Source organism: Bubalus bubalis, chromosome 3 (genome assembly GCF_019923935.1).
Source record: "Bubalus bubalis isolate 160015118507 breed Murrah chromosome 3, NDDB_SH_1, whole genome shotgun sequence".
Classification (NCBI taxonomy): Eukaryota; Metazoa; Chordata; class Mammalia; order Artiodactyla; family Bovidae; genus Bubalus; species Bubalus bubalis.
Window position 1 is genome coordinate 93,063,832 of NC_059159.1, and position 18,108 is coordinate 93,081,939.

At 39.2% G+C, this 18,108-nt stretch overlaps 2 long non-coding RNA genes across 2 annotated transcripts in view; both read left to right on the forward strand.

Moving 5' to 3' along the window:
* Nucleotides 1-14,187, forward strand: part of LOC123332808 — a 104,038-nt gene extending 89,851 nt beyond the window's left edge. Inside the window, exon 2 of the long non-coding RNA XR_006549860.2 lies at nt 13,690-14,187. This is a non-coding gene — a long non-coding RNA (uncharacterized LOC123332808). The remainder of the gene's footprint in view (nt 1-13,689) is intronic.
* A 3,583-nt stretch (nt 14,188-17,770) lies between these two features.
* The window catches only part of LOC123332809, a 78,334-nt gene continuing 77,996 nt past the window's right edge, over nt 17,771-18,108 (forward strand). The window contains exon 1 of the long non-coding RNA XR_006549861.2: nt 17,771-18,099. This is a non-coding gene — a long non-coding RNA (uncharacterized LOC123332809). The remainder of the gene's footprint in view (nt 18,100-18,108) is intronic.

The following is an 18,108-nucleotide window of genomic DNA, read 5'->3' on the forward strand; positions in this document are numbered from 1 at the left end:
CTCCCCCAATGCTTTTATTTAGAAACTTTATTCATTGTCTTCTGGTTTCTCATCATGTCTGGCTTTCACCACCTGGCTGTTGATGTGCACATCTGAACAATTATTTGTATGTTAATGATCTCCAGGACCCTGGTGGCTAGTAATTAAATATTGCTAACTGTAGGATTGTGTGACACCTCCATGCCTGGTGAAAAGATCTGGGAACAACATTGCTCCACATTCTCATACCTGTCCCTGGCCCTAGATTCTGCTGATTTTGTCCTGGGTTAGAAATGTCAGGTCACCTGACATGCCCCTGGAGTTCTTTTAGTAAGGATTGGTTTGCTTGAGGGAAAAACTGGCCATGATCTGGAATGTTTTTGTTAAAGGTATTTACTATAGAGTTCAAGCATGCCCTTATCTGGAGGGAGGCTGAGATATATATACATATATTTCAGAAATCATTTTATTCCCCCAGCTTCAAACCTCTCTTCTCTGTTTCCTTAAAAACTCTCCAAAGATAAATTCATGAGAACCCATCTTCAAGAGATATTTATTGTCTATGATTTACAAAATACATTCAAACAGGTGTAGAACTAGTGTGGGGTTTGGACTCAGACCACAGTTTAAATTCTAGGTCTCCCCTAAATAATTACATGAATTTGAGTGCACTAAAATTTCTGAACCTCTGTTCCTTTGATTAGCACTCCAATTTGAAACACAAATGTGTGGTTGAACTATTAAATACACATAAATAAAGCAGATAGCAAGAGACTTTAAATAGTAGCTCCTTGTCTTCTTTATTGTTTCCTTTATTGATTCATTCTAGTTTTGTTTTTGATCTTTATAGGAGTACAGTTGATTTGCAATATTGTGTTTCTGCTGTATCTCAAAGTGAATCAGTTATACATCTACATATATCCATTCTTTTTTAGACTCTTTTCCCATATAGGTCCTTACAGAGTATTGAGTAGAGTTCCCTACACTATAGAGTAGGTTTCTATTAGTTAACTATTTTATGTATGTGCTTGCGCTTAGTCACTCAGTTGTGTCTGACTCTTTGCATCCCCATAGACTGTAGCCAGCCAGGCTGCTCTGTCCATGGAGATTTCCAGGCAAGAATATTGGAGTTGAGTGGGTTGCCGGTTCCTCCTCCAGGAGATCTTCCCAACCTAGGGACCAAACCCATGTCTCCTGCATTGGCAGGCAGATTCTTTACCACTGAGCCATCTGGGAAGCATTTTCTCTATAGTAGTGTGTATATCGGAGAAGGCAATGGCACCCCACTCCAGTACTCTTGCCTGGAAAATCCCATGGACAGAGGAGCCTGGTAGGCTGCAGTCCATGGGGTCACTAGAGTTGGACACAACTGAGCGACTTCACTTTCACTTTTCACTTTTCACTTTCATGCATTGGAGAAGGAAATGGCAACCCACTCCAGTGTTCTTGCCTGGAGAATCCCAGGGATGGGGAAGCCTGGTGGGCTGCCATCTATGGGGTCGCACAGAGTCGGACACGACTGAAGCGACTGAGCAGCAGCAGTGTGTATATGTCAATGATTCATCTTAGTTTTGTAAAATACACACCACATGTATACCAGTTAACATGAAGCAATTAAATAAAATATCTAGAGGATCAAGAACTCTGTCTGAAAGCTACTTTCTTCCTGGCAAAGGGCAAATAGATCTATAGAGTGTCCTTTGTTGGAAGAAGGAGCATTTGTTTCCTTTCATTTCTGGGTTTCACCACTTTGCAAGTCCAGTACTAGCAGAAATTAATGCAATGGCAAACAGAAAGGATTACAGCAATAACAATTACACAATGCACTTTCAAAGTTGAATTTTGAGCCTTGCAGATGTAGCCTAGAGGTCAGTGAGCCCTGTTGCCAAAACTGCCTTCACAAGACTTGGGAATAATCATCTGCTATTCCCTGAAGAACATGACTGCAGGATCGAGGGTCCTTACTGTTGACTGTGACTTTGGACCGTCTGAGAAGTACAATCACCTTCTCCATTTAAATGCAGGAAGAAATGTGGGTGGGGAGTGAGTACTATTATTCAATCTCAATCTCATTGGTTAGAATTCATAGGCACATACAAGGTTAATTACTGAAAGTCTAACCTAATTTCAGAGAAATGTTATACTATTGGAGAAACAAAGATTATAGATCTAACCCACTCAATTTTCTATCTAAAAGGATATCTTCCAAAGCCATAGGTCTTTGTAAGGAGATGATGATGGCTTGCTTGGAGTTCCCTATACTCCCAACCAGGCTCTTCTGCCTTATGGTTTGTGCTCACAATCCACATGCCCACTTTGCAAGGCTCTCACCCTGACTGTTCTAACAGTTCCCTAGAGAAATTACCTCTTCTTCCATAGCACAAAGTTTTTCCACTTTTTGAGTACCCTGGGCTTTAGCCAGGGGGGAATTACTTCTTGCTGTCCTCCAAAGTGGGAGCAAGACAAAGAAGGGTGGACTTCAGTCCTGTGAGTGAGAGTAAGAGTGAAGTGAGTAAAGTCGCTCAGTCACATCTGACTCTGAGAACCTGTGGACTGAAGCCTACCAGGCTCCTCTATCCATGGGATTCTTCAGGCAAGAACACAGGAGTGGGTTGCCATTTCCTTCTCCAGGGGATCTTCCTGATCCAGGGATCAAATCTGGGTCTCCCGCATTGCAGGCAGACGCTTCCCCTCTGAGCCACCAGGGAAGCCAACTGAGGGTAAGTTCAGTTCAGTCCAGTTCAGTTGCTCAGTCATGTCCAACTCTTAGTGACCCCATGGACTGCACTACGCCAGGCCTTCCTGTCCATCACCAATTCAAACTCATGTCCATTGAGTCGGTGATGCCATCCAACCATCTCATCCTCTGTTGTCCCCTTCTCCTCTTGCCTTCAATCTTTTGCAGCATCAGGGTCTTTTCAAATGAGTCAGTTCTTTGCATCAAGTGGCCAAAGTATTGTAGTGAGGGTGAGCATGGATACAAATTCAAGTTTCTCTTCCAACTTTCCAACAGGTACATGCTGGCTTCCTTACTAGTGGAGCTATCAAATATTTTCTCAAAGGTAAATAATTTTTTTTTCTGGAAGTCAAGACCCTTTATATTGATAAAATAATATTTCTTCTCTTATCAAGCACAGGACTTGTTCTTTGAAACAACGATCTTCATCTTTTGCCTGGAATGGTGTGTGTTTGTCCCTTCTGACCTTGAGTCAGTATGATCTGATGTTACAATGATAAATTAGTTTGAATACTCTCCCTGTTTAATCAAGGTTTGGAGCCAGTTTCTGTTCATTTTATTTTATTTTATTTTTTTGGTAATGAGCCATACTGTGGTGTTGTCACCTACTCCATTCTCAATTTCCAATACAATGTTAACTTTTGATTAGATATGTTACCTCTAGACAAAATATTGATTGGTTCCAGGGAGCTAGTATAGATCAGAAGGGATGTAGACTTGTAGGTCAAAGATGATTAACAGATAACATAAAATACAAACTATCAAATTTTATCAGTGTACTATTATCATATCTGTACTAGTCAAGAAAAATCAGCAAGTTGATTTTGGCCAAAGATCTGCTGCTGCTGCTGCTGCTAAGTCGCTTCAGTCGTGTCCGACTCTGTGCAACTCCATAGACGGCAGCCCACCAGGCTCCCCTGTCCCTGGGATTCTCCAGGCAAGAACACTGGAGTGGGTTGCCATTTCCTTCTCAATGCATGAAAGTGAAAAGTGAAAGTGAAGTCGCTCAGTCGTGTCCAACTCTTAGCGACCCCATGGACTGCAGCCTACCAGGCTCCTCCATCCATGGGATTCTCCAGGCAAGAGTACTGGAGTGGGGTGCCATTGCCTTCTCCAGACCAAAGATCTAAGAGAGCCTAATTCTTATTCTGGAGTATAAGATATGGTAGCACTTTTGATTGGGCAAATCTTTTTGGTGGAATTTCATTGTCAGTCCTGAGGGTTTAGAAATAATGGTAAGTAAGGATCTTTAATTACACCTCAGTCTTAAGTTGCAGAACTAAGATATGAGATGGACCGATTCCAATTAAGAGTTTAACCAATACTTTAGAAAGATAAGATTGATAGTTAAGGACAGATTCTCATTGTATTGATGAATTTATGATTTTTTTTCCATGTATACACATACATTTAAGCATTAAGTAGCTATTTGGAGGAGAAGGAAATGGCAACCCACTCCAGTGTTCTTGCCTGGAGAATCCCATGGCCGGGGGAGCCTGGTGGGCTGCCGTCTATGGCGTCGCACAGAGTTGGACACGACTGAAGCGACTTAGCAGCAGCAGCAGCTATTTGGAGAGGCAGTAAAGCACCCAAATTGGGTTGGCCAGACCTCAATTCAAACCCCGATCTTGCTATTTACTAGTTACATTGGGTATTTTAGTCATTGAAGCTTTTTTTTTTTTTTTTTTTTTTTTTAACATATCAACAGTGGAGATAACACTGAGATTTTTATAAAGGTTTAATAAAACAATGTACACAAAGTGCTCACTACAGTAAGTGCCATGCTATGTTTAGGGTAAATAGCAAGTACATCTACAGTTTCAGTAAGTCAAACATACAGTTAATTCAATAGAGTGGGGTCAGTCATTCACAAGAACCCGTTTAATATCTCAAACTGAAGAAAATAAGCTTTGCAGTTATTCTTAAGGAGAGATTCCAGAGTCAGATGCATCCTTCTGACAATTATGTCTCAGATCATGATGTCTGGAGTGGGAAGACCAAGTCATGGGTCTCTTACTGAGAACTAAGCTTAAATGGGTATTGTCAATTTTGGTTGCACTTTATCTAAAAACAGTCTCTAAAATTTTTCAGAACACTGAATGTAGGTCGGTAACATGAGACAATCCTCTCTTGGGTCTCTCATGTTTCTGCATGTTTTGCATGCAGAGGCAGTGATTGCCTTGACTCTGAACCCTGTTTACAATGACGTTTGTATAGTGAGCAGTCTTAGAAGATACAGTCGCTCACTGCTGAGTGAGGGGCACGTTTCCTTATAGTTCAGTATAATAAACACGACGTTCCATAGAGACCATGCCTGGAGGGCAGGCATGCCTACCGCCCATTATAAAACATGAGAGTTCCCTGAGATCAGGGTTCCTTTTCTGTAATACAGCCCACTGGGCCCATCTATGTCATTCTGTGATATTTGAGGTTCAGGGGAACTGTTACAGATATATTGTTCTTGACATTGATATGTGCTACAAATAACAGAGTTCTTTGTTTCTGACTCAGAGTGAATCTTGTGTATTCTGCCAGTATTCCTAAAACTGCGGCAGGCTAATTTGCTAGCTTGCCAGTAGAGTGAAATCTCAGATCCTTCATGATTTTTGACAAGTAAAAATGAAGTCAACTACTCATTTTCCCAAGGTGAACACGCAAGTACTTTATCTTTCTACAAAGTGCTTTAGATACACCATTCTGTAAAGTTTTTTTCTAATATTAAAAGGTCATCCCACATTAGTCACCATGAATGGGACTAATCCATGAGATGCATGAATAGAAGACTTACTGGACAGGACTCTTCTACCACCTAACTCAAATCTATGTAGCTGTTATTCGAGTTACCTTTGTAGGTTACTGGGCTTCTGCTCTACAAATTATAACATTACGATTTCAAATGGAACTGGAATGACCAGAAAGAATTTATGAAACTTCCAAATGCATATTTTTATGAAGGCAAGGATAACAAATTGGAAGAACGTGTCAAAGCACAGTTGATCCCAAGCAACTCTTTAGCTAAGGGGTAGAAGCTGTGGTTTGATCTTGAGATTAACACAGACGGTTGAAATATGGGTGCTGTTACTAATGCCACAGAGGGGGAAAATTTCTTCTGAAGAAAAGTAAATGGGAGCAGGGAATAGCTATAGAGTTATGAGATTCAATTTTATAATGATATTTGGTAACGTAGAAGGCCAAAAAACTAGCTTGTACCCTGTACTGTATATAACTTCTGACAGTCATTTCCTGCTGTGCTTTGTAGAACAATTAGGCCTATATTTTCTCTGAGCACACAAATATCTTTCCACCATTAACTGTTTCACTACATTCTATGTACGTAAGCCAGTACTTGTGAATGTTTTTCTGGTAGACTGTTATTTACATTCAGTTGTTACATTTTTGATGGTTTCAGATGGTATAGACATCTTAAAGCTCTATGACATCCTAATGTAACTACCAAGGTAGAAAAAATGAACAGTAGCAAGGAGGCATAACATAAGCGAGGAGTTCCATATGAAGACCATTTTCCCTGAAAGTGGAAAAAATATTTGCTTGGGGTATAGCTCAATATTGCTTAGCAGTATGGCTGTATTTTACAAAGTTTTCAACATCATTCTGAAGGGTTTTTCTCAGATCAAAATAATGTGAAGATCCTCCCCATGTCCTTCAAGGATCCTCACCTCCACAGCAAAGGTTGCCTGAACTGAAGACAAATAAATTATTCTAATTAGAGCTCTAGGGAGACTGAAAAGCAATTGTCTGAAATTATTACTCAACTTCATGAGCTCATTACTGGGCATCTCTCTGTCTGCATGATTGGAGAAAGAGCAGCAAGTTCATTTTGGCCAAGCAGGCCTAGACCTGAGAGACTTCATATTCTATAATAGAACATTACCTATTATTCCAATTAGGCATGCTTGAGTTCAAGCAACAGACCTACTCTGGGTAACATCAGAAACAAAAGAAATGAATTTATTGAAGGCTGTGGGACTGTGGATTCAAGAAAAAGCTCAAGACTAAGACCAGTCCTTGGAATGGAGAAGAAGCATGGAAGCTTTTGGGATCTAATGGCACAACTCCTGGAGAAACTCTTCAAAGTCAAAATGTAAAGTGTCAGGATAAAAGAGAGCTAGCCATTTGAACATCCTCATAACATTCTTTGTAACATTCTTGTAACACTTTGCTTAGGATTCAGATTTCAAGGAAAGAGAATCTGGTTGGTTTAATTTGAGTCAAACACATATTTGTTCACAGGTAGTATGTAAGAAGTTGAAAACCTCACAAAGCAACAGTCAGTGGAAGGTTCATTCCTTCCAAAAGCTGTCAGGAAGATGGTACCAGGGACATGAAGAACAGATGCTGGGCAGTAGCAACAGCAGATACTCATCTCATCTAGGAAGATATAATGCAAAGAGGAATTAAAGAGCCCCTTGATGAAAGTGAAAAAGGAGGGTGAAAAAGCTGATTTAAAACTCAACATTCAAAAAACTAAGATCATGGCATCCTGTCTCATCACTTCATGGCAAAGAGATGGGGAGACAATGGAAACAGTGACAGACTTTTTTTCCATGTCCCTGGTAACCACCTTCCTGACAGCTTTTGGGAGGAATGAACCTCCCTTCTTCTCAGGAAGCCAGGCAGAGCTCACGAGCCTTCTTTGTGACTTCTTCATAGTAAATGAAGCTTTGGTAAGTCATCTATGCAGAAGAGGCAGATTGAAAACAAGGTTCTACCTTCTTCAAATGGCCACAGGAAGATGATTTGAATACTTACACAGTGAATGAACGAAGCCCATTTACATGACCAAACAGAGGTTTACAAAGTAAGCCTAAAACTTGTTGAAATAGCAGAGTGAAATTTACTTAGTCAAAGGGCATGGATTATACAATTTAAAATTTTGGTTTGGTTTTCTTTATTTTTTAGAGGATTTGAAATTCTGGACCATCTTGAGATCTAAGATCTTCCATGATACTCTTCTTCTTCTTCTTCTTTTTTTTTTTTTTTCATGCCAGTAAGGTTGAATCAACATTAGGAGTTCGGCAAAGTGTGTTTATTCTTTTAAAAGCATCCAGTATATGATCATTCCAGAGAATGTGGAAAAACATTCCCAAGTGCTATTTTTTAGTGTGAAGAATGAAAAATTAGCTTCATCCCCTTGCTACTTGGTTGCTTTCTTCATATAATAGGTGTTAACCAAGGACAAGGGACTTCATCAGCGGTGCAGTGGTAAAGAAATCGCCTGCCAATGCAAAAGACATGGGTTTGATCACTAGGTGGGGAAAATCCCCTGAAGAAGGAAATGGCAACCCACTGCAGTATTCTTGCCTGGAGAATTCCATGGACAGAGGAGCCTGACGGGTTACAGTCCATGGGGTCACAAAGAGTTGGAGGTAACTGAGTGTCTGAGTACACACAGGCACAACCAAGGCCAAAGTTTTCCTCAATCACATGAACAGTTGATGGTGAAGTGTGGCACAGGGTTGGCTCCTAAACTGAGGGAGGGGACCTCATTGCTCTCTGGGGCTGCACAAACTCACTCATTCAATGAGGGAATAAGTATTTGTGGAAAATGGGTGACCATTCAGCCAGTTGCTGCTTCATCCCACTGGATGCCAGCTCCATGCCTGGAGTGGCAGCCTCCTCTGCTCTGCACCCGCACCAGCCATGCCTCTCATAGATGAGTTTACTCATCTCGATAGTGGCAGGAGCAGGGAGTCTTGGAACTTAATGACATTCCAGTTTGGAGGAAATGTCATAGCATTGGGTGACTCTAAGGCAGCATGACCTCCTCTCCCCTGAAGGTTGCCTTGTTCCGTCCTTGATGTCACCTCTGTTGGCCACTCGCGCCCTGCCATCACCCAGAGGAGAGAGGAGGAAGAGTTCTCCTCTGTACCAGAGGACTGAAATTCTCTTTCTGGTCCCTTTGCCCTTCCCCATGCCCACCCTCATTCACTTAGCAGAGCCCCTGGCTGCTGAAGAGCATTGCTATTTTTACTTCTCTGTGAGGGGCTCTCAGGTTACAGATTATATACCAATGAGGTAAGTTACAGGTATGTAGGCTCATGTTTCTAATTTAGCTTGGAACTGGTTTCAAACATTAAACAGCCTCTCTCCTGGGCTCTCCCTGTTTCTGCTCTCTTCCCATCTTTGGCATCTCACTCTATCCTCATGCTGAGGGTCACTTTCCTTTCCAGCTGGATCACCCAACTTTCAGGCTTCTTAAATGCAAGAATCAAGGAAACTTAGATTTCACCTAAGCTTAAGTCCTCTATCAATCCTGCATGAACTCAGCTGTAGCAATGCTATTTAAATGCATATGCTTATAATAGGTAAATGTTTGTAAGATATTTGAGACATTTTCATTTGTCTTCACACATATTGTCACAGATAAACCTTGCAACAGCCCAGCAAAATTAGGATTACTTTAATTACCTACACTTGGCAGATGAGAAAATTGGGACTCCGGGAGGTTAATGACTTGACTGAGTTCACAGTCAAGACGAAATACAGAAGTGATGGGTGAATAAGAAACAAACCTTGGTTTGTAGCTACTTCCCTAAAAACAGCAGAGTCTGGAGATGTGGAATACTTCTTTCTTTACTTTTATTTCTTTTCCTGGACCCTAGACCAGTCTTTTAGCATTCAGGTTGAAGTGACTGTCCCTGAAGCCACTTGGTTTGATCTCCATTCATTTCCGAGGCAAACCATTCAATATGACAGTAATCCAAGTCTATACCCCAACCACTAATGCTGGAGAAGCTGAATGGTTATATGAAGGCCTACAAAACCTTCTAGAACTAACACCCCAAAAAGATGTCCTTTTCATCACAGGGGACTAAAATGCAAAAGTAGGAAGTCAAGAGATACCTGAAGTAACAGGCAAGTTTGGCCTTGGAGTACAAAGTGAAGCAGGTCAAAGGCTAAGAGTTTTGCTAAGAGACTCTGACTCTGCTATGACTCTAAGGTCATAGCAAACACCCTCTTCCAACAACACAAGAGATGACTCTGGATATCACCAGATGGTCTATATCAAAATCAGATTAATTCTATTCTTTGCAGCCAAAGATAGAGAAGCTCTATACAGTCAGCAATAACAAGACCAGGAGTGGACTGTGGTGCAGATCATGAATTCCTTATTGCCAAATTCAGACTTAAATTTAAGAAAGTAGGGAAAACCACTCAGCCATTCTGGTATGACCTGAATCAAATCCCTTACAATTTTACAGTAGAAGTGACAAATAGATTCAAGGGGTTTGATCTGATAGAAAGAGTGTCTGAAGAACTATGGATGGAAGTTCATGACACTGTATAGGAGGCAGAGATCAAAACCATCCCCAAGACAGAAGAAATGCAAAAAGGCAAAATGGTTGTCTTAGAAGGCCTTACAAATAGCCGGAAAAAAAAAAAAAAAAAAGAGAAGAGAAAAACAAAGGAGAAACAGATGCACATCTGAATGCAGAGTTCCAAAAAATAGCAAAGAAAGATAAGAAAGCCTTGCTAAGTGAACAATGCAAAGAAATAGAGGAAAACAATAGGATGGGAAAGATTAGAGATTGCTACAAGAAAATCAGAGATATTTTCAAGGGAATATTTCACGCAAAGATGGGCACAAGAAAGGACAGAAATGATATGGACCTAACAGAAGCAGAAGATATTAAGAAGAGGTGGCAAGAATACACAGAAGTACTATACAAAAAAGATCTTTATGACCCAGATAACCATGAGAGTGTGATCCCTCATCTAGAGCCAGACATCTTGGAGTGTGAAGTCAAGTAGACCTTAGGAAGCATCACATGAACAAACCTAGTGGAGGTGATGGAATTCCAGTTGAGCTTTTTCAAATCCTAAAAGATGATGCTGTGAAAGTGCTGCACTCAATATGCCAGCAAATTTGGAAAACTCAGCAGTGGCCACAGGACTGGAAAATGTCAGTTTTCATTTCAGTCTCAAAGAAGGGAAATGACAAACAATGTTCAAACTACCACATATTTGCACTCATTTCACATGCTAGCAAGTTAATGCTAAAAATCTTCCATAGTTAGTCTTCAATAGTACAAATTAGTCTTCAATAGTACAAGAACTGAGAACTTCCAGATGTACAAGCTGGATTTAGAAAGGGCAGAGGCACCAGAGATCAAACTTCTAACATCCATTGGCTCATCAAAAAAGCAAGAGAATTCCAGAAAAACATCTACTTTTGCTTCATTGACTACACTGAAGCCTTGACTGTGTGGATGTGACAAACTGGAAAATTCTGAAAGAGATGGGAATAAGAGACCGTCTTACCTGCCTCCTGAAAAATCTGCATGCAGCTCAAGAAGAAGCAGTTAGAACCGGACACGGAACAATGGAATAGTTCAAAATTGGGCAATTAGTACGTCAAGGCTGTATATTGTCACCCTGTTTATTTAACTCGCATGGAGACTACATCATCCTGGGCTGGATGAAGCACAAGCTGGAATCGAGATTGCAGGAGAAATATCAATAACCTCAGATATGTAGATAACACCACACTTAGTGGCAGAAAGTGAAGAAGAACTAAAGAGCCTCTTGATGAAAGTGAAAGAGGAGAGTAAAAAAGCTGGCTTAAAGCTCAACATTCAGAAAACGAAGATCATGGCATCCGGTCCCATCATTTCATGGCAAAAAGATGGGGAAACAATGGAAACAGTGACAGACTTTATTTTCTTGGGCTCAGTAATCACTGCAGATGGTGACTGCAGCCACAGAATTAAAAGATGTTTGCTGCTTGGAAGAAAAGTTATGACCAACCTAGACAGCATACTGAAAAGCAGAGACATTACTTTGCTAACAAAGGTCGGGCTAGTCAAAGCTATGGTTTTTCTAGTAGTCATGAGAGCTGGACAATAAAAAGACTGAGCACCAAAGAATTGATGCTTTTGCACTGTGGTGTTGGCAAAGACTCTTGAGAGTCATTTGGACTGCAAGGAGATCAGACAATCCTAAATATAATCAATCCTGAATATTCATTGGACGGACTGATGCTGAAGCTGAAACTGCAGTACTTTGGCCACCTGATGCAAAGAGCTGACTCATCAGAAAAGGCCTTGCTGCTGGGAAAAATTGAAGGCAGGAAGAGATAGAGATGACAGAGGATGAGATGGTTGGATGGCATCATGGACTCAATGGACATGAGTTTGAGCAGGCTCTGGGAGATGGTGAAGGACAGGGAAGCCGGGTGTGCTGCGCTCCATGGGGTTGCAAAGAGTTGGCTATGACTGAGTGACAAACTGAACTGAAGCCACTTGTGTGACAAGCATGCTGTATTCTGTATTAAGGATTTGAAACTAGTGTGAATTTTAATTAGAATATAGGTGTTAGGGCTGAGAGGACACTAACGTTAGATTGAAATAAATAAGGATTGCTAAGAATCAGAACCCAAATGTCCATTTTTTTCTTAAAAACGTGTGCATGTACTCAGCATTTAAACAATATTTTCAAATTAGCTTCGATAAAGACATTGCAGGGACTTCAAGGTACTTATATGGCACTGTGCCTATCTTTAAGGAGTTTATAACAGAGGAAGTAAAAAGAAAAGCTTTGAAAATAAAGCAAAGCTATTTGCAGTCAGATTTTGGCTCTATGCCTGGCAACTCAAAAAGATTCCTTGAGAGGAGAGATTTCCAACTTGAGCATTTAATTTTGAACTGTGACCATTGTATTTTAAATTGTGCTGTTAGGTATCATTTTAGATGAGTCTGTCTGTGTACCCACCTGTTTCATACACCTGTGTATATTCATGCATATAAGTGTGTTATTCATGCTGTAAGTCAGTTGTCCTGCCTGTTTTGAGTTCATAGATTATAAAATTGTCAGTTGCTTAAGGGCAGGAATAATATATCTGATTATTTTAAATTGTATTTATTTATTTAAGTTTATTTTGGCTGCACTGGGTGTTCATTGCTACATGCAGCTTTTCTCTAGTTGTGGTTCAGTTCAGTTCAGTTACTCAGTCATGTCCGACTCTTTGCGGCCCCATGAGTCACAGCACGCCGGGCCTCCCTGTCCATCACCAACTCCTGGGGTCTGCCCAAACTCATATGCATCGAGTTGGTGATGCCATCCAGCCATCTCATCCTCTATCATCCCCGTCTCCTCCTGCCCCCTATCCCTCCCAGCATCAGGGTCTTTTCCAATGAGTCAACTCTTCGCATGAGGTGGCCAAAGTATTGGAGTTTCAGCCTCAGCATCAGTCCTTCCAGTGAACACCCAGGACAAGGGCTATTCTTCATTGTGGTTCATGGGCTCTAATTGAGTTGGCTTCTCTTGTTGCAGAGCACAGTCTCTAGGTGCATGGGCTTCAATAGTTGCAGCATGTGGACTCAGTGGTTCTGGCTAGCAGGATCTAGAGCACAGGCTCAGTGGTTGTGGTGCTCAGGCTTAGTTGCTCTGTGACGTGTGGGGTCTTCCTGGATCAGGGATCAAACCCATTTCCTCTACATTGGCAGGCAGATTATCAACCACTGGACCACCAGGGAAGTACAATACTGATTATTTTATCTAATTATTTATTCATTTATTTATTTTTGCTATTCTCATAATATTTAGAATAGACAGCACATGGCATAGTAGAGAGAACATGAAATTTATGCGTAGCTTGGACAAGTTTCATACTTTATTTGACTCATTTCCTTTTCTGTAACATGGGAATAATACTATAAATCTATAGGTTTATTGAGAGCACTACATGGGATAATTTTTATAAAGCAGCTGCAACAGTGTCCCACTGATGGTGTTCAAGGAAGACCTGCATCTATGGTTAATATAATATATATATATTCCCTATATCAATTATATTTGTCTGTTTATGTGGCTAACTACCAAACCTGCCTTCTTATATTACCCCTGTCATGTAAGCACTGAGTCAATTTTTTCAGATGAATGAGGCAAGACATAATAATGATGAAAGAGTTATAATGATATTTGTTATTAATAACTTTCTCATACCTGTCAAGGTGGTCCTTGGTGGAAAGTAGTGTGTCCTGTGTTTGAGAGTGGCTGAAGATGTGGAGAAGGAAATGGCAACACACTCCAGTATTCTTGCCTAGAGAATTCCATGGACAGAAGAGCCTGGTGGGTTGCTGTCCATGGGGTCGCACAGAGTTGGACACTACTGAAGTGACTTAGCGTGCATGCATGCGTGAAGATGTGATAAACCACTTCCCAGTACCAAAATAAAGGGAGCCGGAATGGAAAAACCAGGCCTAATATGCTATTGAATTTCACATGATTATTTCAACTTTCTCTTTGTGAATTATCTGAAAATTGAAAAGAATTTTTAAGTAGAAAAAACTTTAATTTGTATTCCATTTATGTTCCATTTTAACATGGCATCATTTTGATGAATTTCCCCATCCAGATGGAGTCATTCATTTCTAGGAAAGAGAAAGGATGGATTGGGCTCATGCTCAGTCATCCATTCATTATTTTTTCCCTTATAACACAAAACCAAATAATTAAAGAATTAGAAGATTTTAGTGTTGATATTGTCTGATTTGATAAACTTTCCCTGTATGTATTTTCTTAGTTTTGTGTGTGTGTGTGGGGGAGGGGGGTATAGTTTATTTTTAATAAAATTGCCTCACTGTAAATGTGAAGTTTGATATTGGCCATTGTGGACATTTGTCTCATCAATATCACAATCAAGTATCTTTCATGACTTCAAATGCTTTCTCTTAACTCTTTTGAAGTCAGTTATCTTTCTCAACCCCTGGCTATAGGTAAGCACTGATCAGCACTATATCACCTTGGTCTCTGGCTTATTTCACTTGGCAGTTTGTTTATGTTGGTGCACGTACCTATAGTTTGTTCTTTTTTATTGCTGAATCTATTCCATTCTAAGGATATGCTACACTTTCTTTATGTACCAGTTGAATGACATTTGTATTGTTTTTAGTCTTTGGTTATTTATAATTCTGCTATGAACAGTCATGTACATGAATTATCCTGGCATATGTGTTCCTTTGTTTTAGGTAAATATTTGTGATGAGAGATATTAGGATATAAGGTTAATATATATTTAACTGTATAAGACACTGCCAAACTGTCTTCCAGGAACGCTCTCTCACTGTGCATGTGGAACCAGCATGTTATGAGAATCCTAGTTGCTCTATATCCTTGTCAACACTTGGAATTGTCTGTCTTTTTAGTTTTTATATTTCTAGTGAGTGAATATTGGTATTTCATCATGGTTTGAATTTGTGTTTCTATAGTGTCTAGTGATGTTAAGTATCTTTTCAAGAATTAAATGGCTATTTTTTTGTGGGAAAGTATGTTCAAATCTTCTGCACATTAAAAAAAAAAAAACATTCATAGGTGTCATAGAGTTGTCTTATTATTGAATCATGTGTTCTGTGTATACTCTAGTTACAAATTTATGTTGTATATATGTTTTACAAGTATCTTTCCCAAATATAAGTCTCACCTTTTGCTTTCTTAACCTTGTTTTTCAAAGAGCACAATTTTGAATTTGAAAGTTCATTCAATCGTTTTTATTTTCTTTTATAGTTTGTACCCTCTGTGTTCTAAGAAATTCTTATCTCACCCAACATCATAAAGATCTTCTCCTGTCTTTTTTTCCCTTTAGAAACTTTGATTTTAGTTCTTGTATTTAGGTCTCTGGTCTGTCTCAAGTTACTTTTTTAAGTGCTGTAAAAAGAAAATGCTTTACTTTCATTTATTTCCTCATGGAAAAACATTTTTTTTTTTTTTTTTGGAAAATCATCCTTTCCTCATAGAATTACCTTGGTAACTGTTAAAAATCAGTTAACTGTATAAGTCTGAGTCTGCTTTGTGATTCTGTACTATTAGCCTAAGAATATAGATCAATAAAGACATAGATCAGTACCATACTGCCTTCATCAGTGTAGCTTTATAGTAAATTCTGAAGTCAGATAGTATGAGGATTCCAAATTTGCTTTTCTTTTAAAGATTTGCCCATTATAGTTGTTTTGACTTTCCATATATGTACCTGTATAGTTTAGAACCAGCTTCTCAGTTTATTCCAAGAGACTTGCCAAGATAATTGGAATGTGCAGTCCATTAAAATATAAGTAATTATTGATATGATTAGGCTTCTGTCTACATTTTTCTCTTTAATTTTCTGTTGGTTTCATTTCTAATTTGTTTATCTATTTCTTCTTTCCATATTTTTAAGGATTATTTGAATAAATTTTAGAATTTCTGTGTATGTTTTTCAGAGTTTTATTTAACTCTATGATTTTAATATTCTGGTTATGACTTTGTACTATAGATTTAAAGAAGTTACCATTTGGGAAGAAAATTATTTCAAAATAAATATGTTGTTTTTAAAACTACACTATCAATATCTGAATATATTTAAGAATTAAATGAAATATTTAAAATATATATACCTGACAAAGGACTTGCATACAAAATTTATAAAGAACTCCTACAACTCTATAATAAAACAACAATTAACCTGATAATAAACTGGCAAACCATTTGTTCTTTGCTTACTTAAATACAGTGGACTTATTATACTAGTTTCAAGAAAAAAATATAGCAATTCAATATTTGTGTATATTGCAAAATGATGACCTAATAAAGGTTAGTTACTATCCACCACCATAAAAAGTTGTTACAATATAATTGGCTGTATATCCTATGTGTACATTGTTTCTCTTTGACTTATTTTGTAAGTCCATGTATCTTAATACTACTCACCTACTTAACTCATCCTGCTACCTCCTCTGGCAGCCACCAATTTTTTCTCTGTATGAGTCTGTTTTGTTGTTCATTTGTTTTAACTTTGAGTATACACATATAAGTGAGATAATCCAATATTTGTCTTTCTCTATCACTTCATGGGAAATAGATGGGGAAACAATGGAAACAGTGTCAGACTTTATTTTTCTGGGCTCCAAAATCACTACAGATGGTGACTGCAGCCATGAAATTAAAAGACGCTTACTCCTTGGAAGGAAAGTTATGACAAACCTAAATAGCATATTCAAAAGCAGAGACATTACTTTGCCAACAAAGGTTTGTCTAGTCAAGGCTATGGTTTTTCCTGTGGTCACGTATGGATGTGAGAGTTGGACTGTGAAGAAGGCTGAGCGCCGAAGAATTGATGCTTTTGAACTGTGGTATGGAGAAGACTCTTGAGAGTCCCTTGGACTGGAAGGAGATCCAACCAGTCCATTCTGAAGGAGATCAGCCCTGGGATTTCCTTGGAAGGAATGATGCTAAAGCTGAAACTCCAGTACTTTGGCCACCTCATGCGAAGAGTTGACTCATTGGAAAAGACTCTGATGCTGGGAGGGATTGGGGGCAAGAGGAGAAGGGGACGACAGAGGATGAGATGGCTGGATGGCATCACTGACTCGATGGACATGAGTCTGGGTGAACTCTGGGAGTTGGTGATGGACAGGGAGGCCTGGTGTGCTGCGATTCATGGGGTCGCCAAGAGTCGGACACAACTGAGTGACTGATCTGATCTGATCTTATTTCACTGAGAATAAACCCTATAGGTGCATATAAGTTGACACAAATGACAAGATTTCATTCTTTTTAATGGCTGAGTAATACTCTATTATATATGTGTGTGTGTGTGTGTGTGTGTGTGTGTGTGTGTGTGTGTATGGTATGTGTGTATACATCTCATATCTTTTTTATCCATTCATCTGTTGGTGGACCCTTAGGTTGCTTCTATATCTTGTACTTGGAATGGGAAAGTAGTCTTGTTTTTTCTTTTCTACATAGCCATCCAGTTTTTCCAACACTGTTTATTGAAGAGGATGTTTTTCCCCCAGTATATATTCTTGCTTCCTTTGTCGTAGATTAACTGACCATATGAGTGTTGGCTTGCTTTTGGGTTCTCTATTCTGCTTCATTGATCTATGCGTCTGTTTTTGTTCCAGTACCATACTATTTGGATAACTGTAGCTTTGAAGTATAGGTTGAAATCAGGAAGCACGATACCTCCAGCTTTGTCCTCATTTTAAAGACTATCTTGGCTATTCTGGTTCTTTTTGTTTGTTTGTTCCCATACAAATTTTGGGATTATTTATTCTAGTTCTGTGAAAAATGCTATTGGTATTTTGATAGGGTTTGCACTGAATCTGTAGATAGCTTTTGGATAATATGGTCATCTGAACAATATTAATTCTGCATATCTTTTATTTTAATTTCTCAAGATAAATGATAATAAACATCTACAGTAAGACTTGCATTAAAATGTTCATAGACACTTCACTCATCAGACCCCAAAATGGATAGAGTCCAGGTATGCATCAAGAATGAGTAAACAAACTGCAGTACATCTGTAACTTGGGATAGTACTCATCAATACAAAGAGCAAACTACTGATACATGCAACATTGATGAATCTCCAAAACATAATGGTGAGTATA